Here is a 17,115-nt window from a genome sequence, read left to right as displayed (position 1 = left end):
CTGACTTACCTCTTTAGCCAGAGACCCAGCAAGAGTGTCCTTCCACCACCCCAAACCAAAAAAAAAAAAGACGCTCAAAGTCCCTCCCTACTACTTCCTGTTTGTCTCTGTTTTCAGGACTCCCTCTCTCTATTACTACTTCCTGTCAACTAGTTGCTGACTCTGCCTCTTGACCCAGGGGTGATTTTATTTAATTAACACAGTCTTGGGGTTTTACAGTGTGATTGAATATCCTGAAGTATTTCCCCCTTTTTGTCTAAATAAAAATGAAAGGTTTTAACTCTTAACACAGTAAAATTATATACAATAAGAACAATTATCAGGTAAAATTAAATTTACAATGTCCAGTCCATTTGTATTTGGCAACTTCAGAGAAACTACTCTACTATCTAGACTATCTTGGTGAGTCCTAAGTTTTGTACCTGAATCACTTTCTATCATAACTTGTATTACCTACCTAGAAATATCTTTTTAGACTTTAAAACATTTTCTGAGATAAACAACTTAAACTTTTATGTCGCTCAACTTTTACAAAATTTCCATCTCTTTTGTGAATTTCTTTTTTGAATTTGGTAACAAAGAAAATGGTAAAACTATGACTATCTAGTCTTTAACCCCATCAGAGACCTGAGAAAGATAAAATACTACTTGAGTAAACAAGTGTAGAGAAGGCAAGTTCCAAAACTATAGAAATGACAGTCAGCTGGCTGCCTGGACAGCCACCCAAGGTTCTTCTGCAATGTTGGGATCCACCTTTGGCCTACAGGCCCAGAATATCCGACAGACTTCTGTGAAGCAGGAATTTTGAAGGACTAACCTACCTAGTCTTGGCAAAGTTCAGCAGTCAACTTCCTTTGTGTCCTGCTTGTCCAATTTGGACAATATACTGTCAGGAGTTGAGGCAAGAGCAATTTCTTACCCAGCAGCTAGCTTTGCCACATAGAAAGCAAACTCCATATGGAGGTTCTTCAGTGCCCATCACCTTCTCTAAAGTAGATTGGTGTTGCCAGGAGCAGACAGAATCTCAGTCATGAAAATCCTTATTAAAACATCTTAAATTCCATTTTCTGTAAATTTCTGAAGTATTTGTAGACCACCTATCTAAAATATATGTTTGACTTTGAAAACATACCTAGTATGATTACAAGTTTGATTGTTATAGGTGACTACTAACCTGAATTTCTTAATTATCTTAAACAGTTTGAAATAGCAGCTTTCAAGGACCAGAACTTTACATTACATTTTAAAATAGGCTCCATAGCTACAATACCTGGAACAAGAGTAGAAGCATATATATGGCATGTTGTAACAAAAATAACCTAAAATTTGTATCAATATACAAAAATCTATACCAGTGTAAAATATTTGAAACTAGTGGTTGCTTTTTAGTTTAGAAGTAGATTCAAGGGGCTGGAGAGACAGCTCAGTGGTTAAGAACACTAGCTGGTCTTTCAGAGGTCCTGAGTTCAATTCCCAGCAACCACATGATGGCTCACAACCATCTGTAATGAGATCTGGTGCCCTCTTCTGGTCTGTAGTGATACATGCAGACTGTATACGTTATAAATAATAAATCTTTTTTAAAAAGTAGATTCAATAATCTACCCTTTATCCTATCATTCCTATATCTCCCCTTTTTTCAACACTAGATAGAAGAGAAAGAAAGAGAGAGGAAAGAAAAAGAAAGAGATCCCTGAATCTAACCTCCTTTGCTTAGTCTTTTCTCTGACATGATCAATAACAACTTGTAACTGCCCCCCTCCCAAACAATGAAAAACATCGATAACCACCAAATGATTAAAAACCACCCATCCCACATCTCAGGAATGTGGTCATTGTATTCTTAAAATTTCTTCCTGTTGTCTGGAGGTGACAGCAACCTTAGCAGGCCCTGAGAAAATTGTGATAATGGTCAAGTCCTAGAAGAGCTAGCTGTATTGTTTGTTGTTCAGTCTTTGTGTGATGGGCAAGTACAGGGCTTATCTAAAGTCCTGGCTGGAGTAGTCTGTGAGGCTGGACCTGAGCAGTTTGTAGTCCAAAATTGGTCTTTGGGTAGTGTTTGTCAGCTTAGTGGCATGACCACAATCCAGGTGAATCCAGTGTTGCAAACTCCCACCATCATCTTCTTGGAGACCTCAAAGGTTATTCTTAGGAATGGTCATGGTTTTTGTAGAAAATTTAAAACTTTTTTTTTTTTTTTTTTTGGTTTTTCGAGACAGGGTTTCTCTGTATAGCTTTGGAGCCTATCCTGGCACTCGCTCTGGAGACTAGGCTGGCCTCAAACTCACAGAGATCTGCCTGTCTCTGCCTCTCGAGTGCTGGGATTAAAGGTGTGTGTCACCAACGCCCGGCAAACTTAAAACATTTTAAATGCCCTTTTCAGCAGATCTCTGAAAGGTTAGAGGACTACAATCTATATGTACATCCAGAGCACACAAACTTAGCGTCCAGTTACCTATTTCATACTTAAATCTGAAAACCACATACAGGAAGCTAGACGAAACTCATTTATAGAAATAGTTAGTACTCTGTATTACTACTAATATCCCCACAGAAAGTTTTTTTTTTGTTTTTGTTTTTGTTTTTGTTTTTTGAGACAGGGTTTCTCTGTGTAGCTTTGGAGCCTATCCTGGCACTCGCTTTGGAGACCAGGCTGGCCTTGAACTCACAGAGATCAGCCTGCCTCTGCCTCCTGAGTGCTGGGATTAAAGGCGTGCACCACCAACACTCGGCACCCGCCTGGCTCTTAAGAAAAGTTTTAAAGAGTCAATTATGAGATTAATGGCAATAGAATAGTCCCTTAATTAGTTTTATTTTCTTCTATCCTGTACCAGGTGGCTCTTCTGACATGAGACAGGAATTTGGGATTTTCATTTAACAAGCATACATGAGTTTAGAGAGGGAGAGAGCCATGTTCCAACTCCAAAGCCAGTTTTTGTTGTTGTTTGTTTGTTTGTTTGTTTGTTTTTGTTTCTTGAGACAAGGTTTCTCTGTGTAGCTTTGTAGACCAGGCTGGCCTAGAACTCACAGAGATTCGACTGCCTCTGCCTCCGGAGTGTTGGGATTAAAGGCATGTGCCATTACTGCCTGGGGTTCCAAGCCAGTTTTGACTTTTAATTGAATTGGGACCACAAAAAAAGACCATTTGCCTTTTATTGTAGAGAGCAGCAGAAACAAGCATTTGGGAAGATTATGAAAGTCTGCCCTGTTGGAGGTATGATATACCATTAGACCAATTTCCTCTTTTATTTTGGACATTTTCTCTTGATGATCCATCCTTCTTCAGATGTCTCATTTGTTCAGTAGTCTCTGGATACCTTAGCTGAATGCTTTTGTTCTCCTGGAAAGACAAAAACAAAACCCTGCCCCAACTTTTTTGACAGGTTTTGGCAACAGAAAACATATTGTCTTTTAATTTAAAATTTTATTTTTATTTATTTTTTTGAAATCTTGAAATTAACCATTGATATGATATGACCACTCCATGATATGGTTAGGGGAAAGGATTTTTAATTTAATTTTTTTTTACATGCCAATCCCAGTTCCCCCTTCCCTCCTCCCGCTCCCCCTACTTTTCCTCACCCCACCCCCCATTTGCTCTTCAGAGAGGGTAAGGCCTCCCATGGGGAGTCAACAAAGTCTGACCCATCACCACGTTGAGGTAGCCCCAAGGCCTTCTCCCCTGTGTCTAGGTTGAACAAGGTATCTCTCCGTAGGAAATGATCTCCAAAAAGCCAGTTCATGCACTAGGTATAGATCCTGGTCCCACTGCCAGTGGCCTCACAAACTGCCCAAACCACCCACTGTCACCTGCATTCAGGGGGCCTAGTTCGGTCCTGTGCAAGTTGCCCAGCTGTCAGTCCAGAGTTAGTGAGCTCCCACTTGTGGTGATATATTATTTATGATTTATTAAAGCTTGTCTAAAGATTCAGAAAGCAAAGTCAGCCTCAAACTGTAGAAATCAGATGGTGATATACACCTTTAATCCAAGGGCTCAGGATTAAGAGGTAGACGGATCTCTGTTAGTTCAAAGCCACACTGCACTACACAGAATATATCCAGTCCTAAAGAGAAACAGCTCACACAAAGATGAAATCAGAACTTGAGATCACACACCTTTAATCCCAGCATTAGGGAGGTATATAAGACAGGAGCAAGGTCTCAGAGCTGAAATTCATTCTCTAGCCACATTGAGGATAAGAAGACACTGAAGTCTCAGGATTCTCCAGCCATGTCGAGGAGAGGTTACAGTCTGAGGTTTGGTGGAGCCAGGATCCACCTTTCATTCTGAGGTAGAGTAAGAGCTAGTGACCAGCTGCTTTGCTTATCTGATCTTCAGCCTGTAGCTTGAACCCCATTATCTGTCTCTGGGTCTTTTATTTTTTGTGCTACACCCACTAGTTCAGGTCAGCTGTTTCTCTGGGTTTCACCATCCTGGTCTTGACCCCTTTGTTCTTTTATTGCTCCTCCCTGTTATTCTTTTGTTTAAAAAGAAGAAAAGAGAAATATTGAGACAGACATATTGACTATAAGTTTATTATAAGGCAGAATGGGTAGACTAAGAAGAGAAACAGGGGTAATGGCTGACCGCCATGGCCGGTCGCCATAGAGAGAGAGAGCACACACACAGAGAGAGAGACAGGGGGAGAGAGAAAAAGCGCGAGCGTAAAGGGGCAGAGAGAGAGAGAGGAGTAAAGGGGCAGGAGCCTATCTTTTAAAGGGGTCCTCTGCACCTGTGTGCAGACTTCTTTCCCATGGAACCTTGGGCTGACCAGGGTATTGCCTGAGTGGATTCCACCAGGTAACAGGGGCAGGCCAGCATAATGCCTGAACCTTTCATTCCCACCTCTACTTATTATTAAAAAAGGTGGGGTGTTTAGACATGGCAGGTTAAGGAATAAGGGCTCCAAAATGTTATTGTTTTGTTTAAAAAGAAGAAAAGAGAAATACTGCGAGACAGACATATTGACTATAAGTTTATTATAAGGCCCGGTAGAATGGGGAGACTAAGAAGAGGAACAGGGTAATGGCTGACCGCCATGGCCGGTCGCCATAGAGAGACAGAGCGGGAAACAGAGAGACAGGAGACAGAGAGAGAGAACAGGGAGAGAGAGAGAGAGAGAGAGAGAGAGAGAGAGAGAGAGAGAGAGAGAGAGAGAGAGAGAGACAGAGAGCGTAAAGGTGCAGGGGCCTATCTTTTAAAGGGGTCCTCTGCACCTGTGTGCAGACTTCTTTCCCATGGAACCTTGGGCTGACCAGGGTATTGCCTGAGTGGATTCCACCAGGTAACAGGGGCAGGCCAGCATAATGCCTGAACCTTTCAGTTACAGTCTGAGGTTTGGTGGAGCCAGGATCCACCTTTCATTCTGAGGTAGAGTAAGAGCTAGTGACCAGCTGCTTTGCTTATCTGATCTTCAGCCTGTAGCTTGAACCCCATTATCTGTCTCTGGGTCTTTTATTTTTTGTGCTACACCCACTAGTTCAGGTCAGCTGTTTCTCTGGGTTTCACCATCCTGGTCTTGACCCCTTTGTTCTTTTATTGCTCCTCCCTCTCTTCGACTGGACCCTGGGAGCTTTGGCCTGGTGGTTAGTTGTGGATCTCTGCATCTGCTTCCATCAGTTACTGGATGAAAGTTCATATTTGTCTTTTTGGGTCTGGGTTACCTCACTCAGGATGTTTTTTTCTAGTTCCATTCATTTGCCTGCAAATTTCAAGATGTCATTGCTTTTTTTTTTTTTTTTTTCCTCTGGGTAGTACTCCATTGTGTAAATAAATGTACCACATTTTCCTTATTCATTCTTTAGTTGAAGGGCTTCTAGGTTGTTTCTGGGTTCTGGCTATTACGAATAATGCTCCTATGAACATAGTTGAGCAAATGTCCTTGTGAGTGTGTATCCTTTGGGTATATGCCCAAAAGTGGTATTGCTGAGTCTTGAGGTAGATTTTTTCCCAATTTTCTGAGAAACCACCATACTGATTTCCAAAATGGCTGTACAAGTTTGCACTCCCACCATCGATGGAGGAGTGTTAAAGGAGGAGATTTTTATTGTAGCTATGAGGAAGAGGACAACCAGAGGCATCTGGAAGAGTCCAGAGCAGAGAGAGAAAATAGTAGACAACATGGCCAGCAGACTGGATCTGGCCAAGAGAGAAGCAGGAGCAGAGTAGGGGAGGGGCAAGAGATGAAGACAAAAGAGAGGGCCAAAGTAGAGCATAGCCAAAATAGCAGGGTAATAAGGAGAAACAAGTAGTTGCAGGGAGGGAAGCCTTTGAGCTAGGAAATTGGGGGCAGACAGGACAAGGTTGAGAAGAGCTTGGATGCTACCCTGGACTCTGAAATGTATAACAGGTACTTGAGATACTGAAAGAGTCTGAAGGCCAGCATGCACTTTGGTATGCTAATAGACACCACAGATGGCCATTTGTGCCTTCTGCCTAAAGTAAGGGAAATGACTTCTTTGGGTAGGGGAACTGGCTTCACAAGTTCCTGAAGGATGCTGGCTTTTGCCTAACCACCAGAATTTTGGGAAATGGAGTTTCCTCTGGACCTGACAGTGCCAGCCAGGGCCCGGCTTGTATCAGTCCCACGCTACAGAGGCTATCTATTCAGGACTGAAGTCTTTGGGGCTGAGATCGGAGCCAGCCGAATGGCCCTGGGTCCATCCCTGAGTTGGGGAGTGCTGGACCCGGAAACTCCTAGATACTCATTGGTGATAAAGACGAGACACAGACATCTTGTCATCTCAGGAGGGCTCTCAGTCCATGCTGGAAACTGAAGTCTCCGGTTTATTCAAGCATCCTCTTAAACAGCTTTCCAACAGTGGGGATGACCACAGAAGACATCTACTATCATGTATAAAGCTGATATCAAAACATTCTTTTAATTCAAGAGGCACCTAAGCAGTCTCTAGGCATGTAAGCAAGTTCTCCGAATAGGTGCTGGCACACTCAGGGCCTAGGTTTGTTATGTAAACTAGGAGACATTCTCCACTGAGGCCAAGCTATAGGGGGGAGGGGGGGAGGGGGGAGGTGTGATTAGCCAGACATCTGAAAGACAATGGGAGACTCAGGCTCCTGGAAATAGAGCAGAGGTTTGGACCCCAAACTTTATAATCGATATTTTTTGGACCCCCAACATGACAGTATACACTGGGGGTATTTATTGTGGCCTTATTCCTTGTTCAAAGACAAAACCTCAAAACTGAAAGCAATCTTAATGCTGTGAGTATGGGTACAATAGAGTAATAATAGATTCTGTTATGGTTAAGTAAATGTTACTTTTAGATTTTTAGGGTTTTTAGATTTAAAAGAGAAAGTACACGTGGTACATGTGGGGGCCAGACAAGGTTGTCTTCGTTAGCTTTCTGATGCAGTGATAAACACAATTACTAAAAACAACTTGAGGGAAAGGGTTTATTTCACCTTACAGCTAATTGTCTATCATGAAGAGAAGTCAGGGCAGGAACCTAGAGGCAGGAACTGAAGCAGAGGCGGTCAGAACTGCTGCATACTGGTTTACCTCCCATGGCTCACTCAGTTTGCTTTCTTACACAACCCGGGTTGTATAAGACCACTTATACTGCCCACATTGAGGTTGTCCCTCCCACATCAATCAGTAATCAAGACAGTGACCCACACGCTTGCCTATAGCCAACTGATAGAAGCATTTTCTCAACTGAGATTCGTCTTTTCAGATGATTCTAGCTTGTGTCAAGTTGACAAAAACCTAACCAGCAAAGGTAGCATCCTATCCTTTGGAGCTGAGGTCACAGGCCTTTGTGAGCTGCTCAGCATGGTTGCTGAGATCTGAACACTGGTCCTCATGATAGAGTAGCAAGTATTCTTAGTCAATGAACCATCTCTCCAGCCCCAAGGGCATTTTCATTGTTGAAGGAACTCTGGACATCTCCATCGTGGTGCGCATGGCTCTGGCATACCATGTCCTTCTCTCATTCCCTCTGCCTTGCTAAGAACCACTAGATTACATTCCTAAAGACAGTCCCCAAGGTCTATCCCTTTATTGGCCACCCACTTCCTCCTCCTGAGGCTGACTACCAAGGTCCAGCTATTGAGGTCCAACATTCAGAAGCCCCCTTTGGTTCACCAAATTAACATGCCCAATTAAAATTAAACACTTCATCCTAGCATGGGGTTTTCCCCCTTACCTTTATAAACTGCCATTTGCCTATGTGACACATCTGTCTCCACTCTGTCCAGAGGCAGTCCTTTAGTCCTTCTGAGACAGGGTTTCTCTGTGGCTTTGAAGGCTGTCGTGGAACTAGCTCTTGTAGACCAGGCTGGTCTCAAACTCAAAGAGATCCATCTGCCTCTGCCTCCCGAGTGCCTGGCGATTGCTGCTGTTTTTCTGCCTGAGTCAGAAAGCAGCCACATTAACTTTTCTTCCCCACTTAATAAAGGATCTCTGTGGAAACAGGTGTTTGGGTGTGGTTTGTTCCTAATCCAGGGTCTTGGAGGGAGCCCCCTCTGTGCAGGACTCCCCTTCAGTTTTTGCTAAATTTTTACCCCCTCAAGAGGCTGAATCAGGTGTTATTCTATTGACAATAATTGGTATGCCATTTTACTCATATTTTGTTTTGACACAGAATGCATTGTGAAACATTTCACTTTCTGACTATTTGAATAGTAAAGACTGGTCTTTCAGTTTTGTTTCACAGTTCTTTTATTGAGGAAGCGTCCCATCTATCATCTTGTAATAGCCTTCTATTACTGTTAATTTTCTTTATTAATGTAGTCTGATTTACTTGTTTGCTGTTAATAATGCCACCTCACACACACACACACACACACACACACACACACACACACACACACACACCCTAACTATACTGATGATACTCTAGAGAGCAGGGCTCTCGTAAGTATCCCCCCCCCCCACTTCTTCTACGGGTCTGGGATGGGAACTGCTCAGTGTGTTGGATTTTGAGTTGGGCCAGGAACTCCCCAGCAGTCGAGGGCCTTACTGTCATGTTCTTTCTGGGGTAGGAGTTTCAGGGATTTTTACTCCTAAGAGGCCATGTGGACTATGAGGTTCCACTCTACGACTGCCATAGCCAAATTTTATCATACCAGGGAATGAACTTGATGAAGTAGCTGTTGAGGCAATGCCAGTTCCAGCATCAAAGGTGGTAGGTAGAGTGGGTGTCATTGTTAAGTCCTCTGGTGCCTGTGTCACTATCTTCTTGATGTCACTGTGGTGGTTTGAATGAGCATGGCCCCTATAGGCTCATAGGGAGTGACGCTATTAGTAGGTGTGGTGTTGTGGGAGGAAGTGTGTCATTGTGGATGGGCTTTGAGGTTGCTCAAGTCAGGCCCAGTGTCACTTGATAGGGGATGTCCTTCTGTTGGCCAATAGAGGCGGGAAGATAGGTGGGATGGCAGAGAGGGGGTTTGAGAGACACCATGTTTCCGGCAAAGGAGTAACAGGGTGGGACCCTTCTCCAGTAAGCCAAGACCACATGGAAATACATAGATTTATAGAAATGGCTTAATAATTAAGGCAGAGCTAGCCAATAAGAAGCCCTAGCCATTGGCCAACAGTTTATAATAGTTAATAAGTCTTTGTGTGTTTATTTGAGGTAGAGAAGGGCGGTAGGACCTGGTGGAACAAGTAACTCCAGCAACAGTCACTCTCTCTTCTGCTGCCTGCTGATTCAGAAGGCTCCTTCTCCAGCACCATGCCTGCCTGCATGCTGCCATGCTTCCTGCCATGATGATAAGGAACTAAACTTCTGAACCTGTAAACCAGCACCAATGTAGTGTTTTCCTTTATAGGAGTTGCAGTGGCCATGGTGTCTCCCCATAGCAACAGAAACCCTAAGACAGTCATACTTGGCAGCTTTCTCCAGGTGGCAAGGCAGATCTGTGATGGACACATTGCAGGTGGAGACTGGCTCTGCCAGTGCATTGCCTCTTGTCTCTGGTCTGACTGTCTCTTAGTTTCGGCAGTGCCAATAGGTATAGGGATTGTGTTCTGGGCATTCAAACATCTACAGTCTAAGCGTGTCCTAGAATCATTTAGTATTTTTCTGTAACTGTCTTATTTAGCATAATGAACTCAAGATTTATCCATGTGAGGGCCAGTGAGATGGCTCAGTGGGTAAAAGTGCTTGCTGCCAAGCCTGACAGCCTGAGTCTGAGCCCCTGGAACCCATGATGGAAGGAGAAAACTAATTCTTGAAACTTGTCCCCTGACCCCCACATGCTTGCCAAGGCACACAAATGCCCACTTGTGCACTCCCCCCCCACATACACACATAATATACAGACATGTGTAGTTGCTTATTTTTTTTTTTTTAACTATTTGGAGAGCCTGCCACCCAGATCTCAAATAAATACACACGGAAGCTTATTCTTTCTTATGAATGCCCAGCCTTAGCTTGGCTAATTTCGAGCCAGCTTTTCTTGACTTATCCTGTCTACCTTTTGCCTCTGGGTTTTTACCTTTCTCTATTTCCAAATATCGTTTCTTTCCTTCTTGCTCCTTGCCTGGCTGTGTAGCTGGGTGGCTGGCCCCTTCTTTTCTCGTTCCCTGACCTTGCATCTCCCAGCTTTCTCCTATTTATTCTCTCTGCCTGCCAGCCCTACCTATCCTTTCTCCTGCCTAGCTATTGGCCGTTTAGCTCTTTATTAGACCAATCAGGTTTTAAATGAGCAAAGTAACACAGTTTCACAGAGTTAAACAAATGCAACATAAAAGAATGCAACACATCTTTGCTTCATTAAACAAATATTCCACAGAATAAGCAAATGTAACACATCTCAAACTAATGTTCTACAACAGACATGTGCATTCATATCATAGCATGTATCAGAAGATCCTTTGTAAGTCTGAACTTAATTTCATGATGTATATATCAAGCTCATATTTGGTTGTCCTTATATCTATAGATTGACTTTGGGTTATGTAACATTTTAGCTATTGTGAATAATGCTTTTTTTGAACATGGGTGTAGAAATACCTCTTTGAGACCAAAAAGCAGAATTGCTAGATTATCATTCTACTTTAGAACTCTATAGAAAAATCACCATGTTATCTATCCCCAGAAGGGCCTTACCATTTATAGTCCCACCAACAATATACAAGCATTGCAATTTTTCTCCCTCCCCTTTCTCTCAAACAAAGTTTACACGGCATCAGTTTGAATTTTTTAAATATTTTATTTATTTATTATGTATACAACATTCGGCTTCCATGTATATCTGTACACCAGAAGAGGGCACCAGATCTCATAACAGATGGTTGTGAGCCACCATGTGGTTGCTGGGAATTGAGCATCTCTGGAAGTGCTCTTGTTAGACCCTCAGAAAGCTGAGGCTTCCAGAATCTTAGCCCAGGACGGCGGCCACCCCAAACACAGAATGGAGGCGAAAGCTTGATGCAAATTGCATGAGGCTTTATTGTAGTTTAACGAACTAACCCCATGTTAGCTCGGGTCTTTCACCCACCCGCCATGGCAGATGGCGAGAAAAGACGGCTCCTTGGGTCTCCCAAAAGATCTTATAGGGCAGCGTAAGGGGAGTGTCTAGGGGTACGCACAGGCTTACGATTGGTGTGCCTCCAGGCTTGGAGGGCTTGCCCTGTGTTGATTGGTCAACTGGTTGTTATGGCTCATAGGCCCTCCCAGGGTGGTTGCTATGCTCTCTACGTCATTGTCGTGCGCTTGTCCGTAAAGCACACCCAGGGTCGTAAAGCATAGCGCCACCAGCTAACTTCCGATTGGCTCCTTGTCATGAGACAGGCATCTGACTTTCTAGTGACTAACTTCTGATGGGTTCCTTGTCACGAGACAGGCATCTGACCTCTACGTGACCAAGGCAGGTTTATGGCAAGCATGTGTTCGGCTGTAATGGCTGCCAAAAGGGAAGCCGGTTCCTTCACTCTTAACCTCTGAGCCATCGCTCCAGCCCCCGGTTTGAATTTTTATTTTAAGATCTGGATGTGGGTGCTGGAGAGATGGCTCAGAGGTTAAGAGCACTGGCTGCTCTTCCAGAGGTCCTGAGTTTAATTCCCAGAAAATACATGGTGGCTCACAACCATCTATAGTGGGATCTGATGAGCTCTTTTGGCATAAAGTTGTACACGCAGATAGAGCATTCATACATAAAACAAACAAACAAACAAATAAATCTTAAAAAGATCTGGATGTGATGACACTCGCCTTCAATCCCATGGTGACACTCACCTTCAATCCCAGCACTTGGGAAACAGATGCACTCAGGTCTCTGTGAGTTCAAGACCAGCTTGGTCCACACCAGTCAATGATGTACTTACCTAGACCCTGTCTCAAAAAAAAAAAAAAAAAAAAACACAAAAAAAAATAAGCAAACTTTTTATTTTAGTTATTACTACAGTGTGCGTGGGAAATGGTTGTATTCACAAGCCCGAGGTCAGAGGACAACTTCAGGTAGTCTGTTCTTGTCCACTACTATCTTGGTTCTGGGGATCAAACTCATGACATTAGGTTTGGTACCACAGTAATAGTTCCGGCTTCATAAAAAGAATTTGGAGAAAAAAAACCAACCAAGCAAACAAAGTATTTGGAAGTGTCTTCTCCTTGTCTGTTGTATAGAATAATCCGAGTAGTATTGGGGTTAGTTCTTTGGAGGTCTGGTAGAATTCTGTGCTGTATCCATTTGGCCCTGGGCCTTTCTCATTTGGGAAATTTAAAATTACTGCCTCTATTTTATTGGTTATTATGACTTCATTTTAATGATTCACTTCATTCTGATTTAATTTTGGTTGGTCATATATATCTAGAAATTAGTCCATTTCTTTTAGATTTTCTAGTTCAGTGGAATATAGGTTTTTAATTATCTCCACTTTTTCAGCCCTGGTTTTGATCAGGCTTCCAGGTGCCTTAAGTTACTAACATGAGATTCTCCCATCTTTAGAGGTAGCCAATGCTATCAACTGCCTCAGAGGACTGCCTTTTTGTTCCATAGATGTTTAGTGAAACTTGATGATGTACCGGAGGACTTGGGAAGCCAAGAACAAACAACACTCCAAAAGAGTAGATGAAAAGAAATAAAGTCAGGGATGAAATTAATAAAGTAGAAATGAAAAAGAAGAATACATGAGTTGGTTCTTTAAAAACATTAGCAAAGTTGACAAATCATTAGCCAAAATAATGAAAAGAGTGAGGCCCTGCACTAATACCTTCAGAGATGAAAGGGAAGCCTTGTGGTGTTACTGAAGAAATTCAGATACTAAGGGCTTACTTAGGGGTGGGTTCAAGATAGGCTTCCTCTGTGTGTCCTGACTGTCCTGGAACTCACTCTGTAGGCCAAGCTAGCCTCGAATTCAGAGATTTACCTACCTCTGCCTCCCAGTGCTGGGATTAAAGGCGTGTGCCATCACCACCACCTGGTGGCTAAGGCCATACTTCTAAAAATTACTCTTTTATGACTTTGTTGAAAACTGTTTCCCCTTCTTCTTCTTCTTCTTCTTCTTCTTCTTCTTCTTCTTCTTCTGCTTCTGCTTCTGCTTCTGCTTCTGCTTCTGCTTCTGCTTCTGCTTCTGCTTCTGCTTCTGCTTCTGCTTCTGCTTCTGCTTCTGCTTCTGCCTCTGCCTCTGCCTCTGCCTCTGCCTCTGCCTCTGCCTCTGCCTCTTCCTCTTCCTCTTCCTCTTCTTCTTCCTCTTCCTCTTCCTCTTCTTCTTCTTCTTCGTCTCTTTATAATACCCCAAAGTTCCCACATGTTCTCTTTGTGGGTTCTTAAAGATTGATCCTTTTCTTTTACTGTGTGATTCATTCTTGTACCTTGTCTTCCAGACCGGATAATCTTTCTTTCACTTAATCCAGTCTTTTGGTACATCTTTCTTTTGAGTTTTGTTTGACATCTAAGTTCTTCATCTAGAGTTTTATTTCAGTTTGACTTTCTTTCAGAAAGTATTATCTCTGTTAAATTCCATTATCATATCTTGAATTGTTTTTATTATTTATTTCATCCAACTATGTTTCTGTAGTCTTCAATCAGACATTTATTCGTGTTCTCTTTCAGTTCTGTGATGACCAGTTTTAAACTAAAGTCATCTGAAAAGAGTGACCCTCAGTTGAGAGAATGCCCCACCAGGTTGGCCTGTGGACAGCCCTACCTGGCATTGTCTTGACTGATGATTGATGTTGGAAGATCCAGCCCACTGTGGATGGTGCTGCCCCAGTTGGTGGTCCTGGGTACTGTAACAAAGTTACGAGGAGCAAGCAAGTAAGCAGCATGCCTCCATGGCCTCTGCATCAGTTCTTGTCCTTATTTCCCTGGATGACAGACTATGAGCTGTAAGATGAAATAAATGTTTTCCTCCCTAAGTTGACTTGGTCACGGTGTATTATCACAGCAACAGAAATCCTAAGACAAGTTCCTTGAACATTTGTATAATTGCTATTTTTAAATCATTGTCTTGTGCATTGGCTAAATAGTTTTTCTCAGGGGACGTTATGGTGTGGGAGGTGCTAATTTCTGGAGGAGAAATACTGTTTTAGTTATTCATGTTGTGTTTTTGTGACAGGGCCTAGCGATCTACAGTCAGGTCATTGGTGGTGTTTCTTGGCCTTCGTTGAGTGGGTGGTTAGATATTTGTTTGCTTTTACCCCAACCTGTCAGGTGTGGACCTACTGAATGGTGTTTGGGATTCAGTCTTGGGGCCACTCTGTGAATGTGCTTCTGTGGTTTCAGCTGAGCTGGACCCAGTGCAGCTTCTGAGTCAGGAGCAAGCCTGCCTCCTGTGATGATTCCTGCTGCTGACCTCCAGAAGTCCAGAGAACTCACTGGTTTCTACAGGCTGGGTGGCAGAGGCTGGGGTCCCATGAGAATAGGTGGTGCTCTGTGAAGGTAGGGCACAGGACACAGCTCTGTCCTAAGGTGGAGGTAGGTGGGGTCGGGGCCAGAATGGGGATCTGCTGGAGTTGTGGTCACAGGACTTCACACAGTCCTGAAGTGGCAGAGTGAGCAGGGTCCTCCGTGTACTTCTGAGGTCTTTCTGCTTAATTAATTTACTCATCTAGTGACTGATTTGGAGTGAGTGGGGTTTTATTATTTAATTTTTAGTTTTTTATATATTTTAGATATTAACCCCCTGCTAGGTGTATCATTGGAACCAATTTTCTCCCAGTCTTCTGTATGCTCTCTTCATTCTCCTAATTGTGTAGAGGTGTGTGTGTGTGTGTGTGGTGTGTGTGTGTGTGTGTGTGTGTGTGTGTGTGTGTGTGTGTGTGTGTGTGTGTGTGTGTGTGTGTGTGTGTGTGTGTGTGTGTGTGTGTGTGTGTGTGTGTGTGTGTGTGTGTGTGTGTGTGTGTGTGTGTGTGTGTGTGTGTGTGTGTGTGTGTGTGTGTGTGTGTGTGTGTGTGTGTGTGTGTGTGTGTGTGTGTGTGTGTGTGTGTGTGTGTGTGGTGTGTGTGTGTGGTGTGTGTGTGTGTGTGTGTGTGTGTGTGTGTGTGTGTGGTGTGTGTGTGTGTGTGTGTGTGCGCATGTGTGTACCTGTGTGCAAATGCAGGAATGTGTGTATGAAGTTGTGTGCAAATGCAGGAGTGTGAGGACCCACAAAGATAGCTCTGCTTCACCTTGGCTCAAGGTCAGAGAGTTCAAAACTGTCTTCCAAGGTTAAAGTCATAAAAGTCATAAAACCTAAAGGTCTAAGGCATGGCTACTGTAGGATGTTTGGATCTTGGTAGAGGATATCTTATCTAAATAACAACAGACTTGGTCTGAGATGTGGTTACTCTTGACCCTCAAGGCTGGATAATGGGAAATTGAATCTAAGGTGTGGTTACCAAATGTTTGGAGGATTAAGGGAAGAAAGACTGTTCCTTATACATGATAAAGAAGTCTTTTGCCATGTTCCCCTTTTGGTTAAAGTATTTAAGAATGGTGAAGAATAAACTTGGGGTGTTCAATATTCACTGGATTTCCCTCCCGACTCTGTCCTGTGTCTCTGTCTTTTTCTTAGCGTCTTTACCTGCTGTTTTTCAATCCACACTCCCCCTCTCAGGTACAAACAGGGCGAATCAGCTGGATCCAACCGAAGCCCCACAAAGATGAGCTACAACAGACTGGTGCCGAAACGTGGGGCTACTACACATGGGTTAAGACATGGGAATGTGTGTATACCCCTGTGAGCAAACGCAGGTTTGTGTGTTTATACCGCTGTGAGCAAACGCAGGTTTGTGTGTATACACCTGTGAGCAAACGCAGGTTTGTGTGTACACCTGTGAGCAAATGCAGGTTTGTGTGTGTACCCTGTGTGTGATTTCAGGCATGTGTGTACATACTGTGTGCAAGTGCAGGCCTATGTGTATACACCTGTGTGCAAGTGCAGGTATGTGTGTGTATACACCTGTGTGCAAGTGCAGGTATGTGAGTGTATACCCCTGTGAGCAAACACAGGTTTGTGTGTGTATACACCTGTGTGCAAGTGCAGGTATGTGTGTGTATACACCTGTGTGCAAGTGCAGGTATGTTTGTGCATACACCTGTGTGCAAGTGCAGGTATGTGTGTCTATATACCTGTGTGCAAATGCAGGTTTGTGTGTGTATACACCTATGTGCAAGTGCAGGTATGTGAGTGTATACACCTGTGTGCAAGTGCAGGTATGTGTGTTTACACCAGCGTGTGAACATAGGCATGTGTGTATACACCTGAGAGTGAAGGCAGGAGTGTGTGTATACATCTGAGTGTGAAGGCAGGCATGTGTGTGTACACCTGAGTGTGAAGGCAGGCATATGTGTGTATACACCTAGGTGTGAACACAGGCATGTGTGTGTGAAGCACCATGTGTGGAAATCAGATCACCTCAGGTGTTGGTCTTGCCTTCCACTTTGAGGCAGGGTTTCTTTATTGTTTTTCCACTGAATAGCTCCTGAGTTTCCCAGGGAGTTCTCTCTCTACTGCTTGACTCCATGCAGGATTCTGGGATTCAGGATGCTTACACTACTGGCTTTTATGTGGGTCCTGAAGATTCAAATAGAAATCCTCATGGTTGTGTGGCAAATACTTCTACCCACTAAGCCGTCCCCAGCCCATGCAGAGCTGCTTGGTTTGGTTTGGTTTGGTTTAGTTTTCAGGACACGGTTTCACAGTGTAGCCCTGACTGTCCTGGAAC

At 43.5% G+C, this 17,115-nt stretch overlaps 1 protein-coding gene across 3 annotated transcripts in view; it reads left to right on the top strand.

Annotated features, from left to right (window-relative positions):
* Dnase1 (deoxyribonuclease 1) overlaps positions 1-17,115 on the top strand; it is a 35,755-nt gene that overhangs the window by 1,334 nt on the left and 17,306 nt on the right. The window contains exon 2 of one of the 3 annotated variants that reach the window (XM_035448046.1): positions 14,021-14,224. The exons of the other annotated variants lie outside the window; for them this stretch is intronic. The gene's annotated coding sequence lies outside the window, so the exon portion shown is untranslated. The remainder of the gene's footprint in view (positions 1-14,020; positions 14,225-17,115) is intronic. 3 annotated transcript variants of the gene reach the window in all.

The sequence above is a fragment of the Cricetulus griseus genome, chromosome 7 (genome assembly GCF_003668045.3).
Source record: "Cricetulus griseus strain 17A/GY chromosome 7, alternate assembly CriGri-PICRH-1.0, whole genome shotgun sequence".
Lineage (NCBI taxonomy): Eukaryota > Metazoa > Chordata > Mammalia > Rodentia > Cricetidae > Cricetulus > Cricetulus griseus.
The sequence above is the reverse complement of the archived record's forward strand: the minus strand, read 5'-3'. Positions and strand labels throughout refer to the sequence as shown.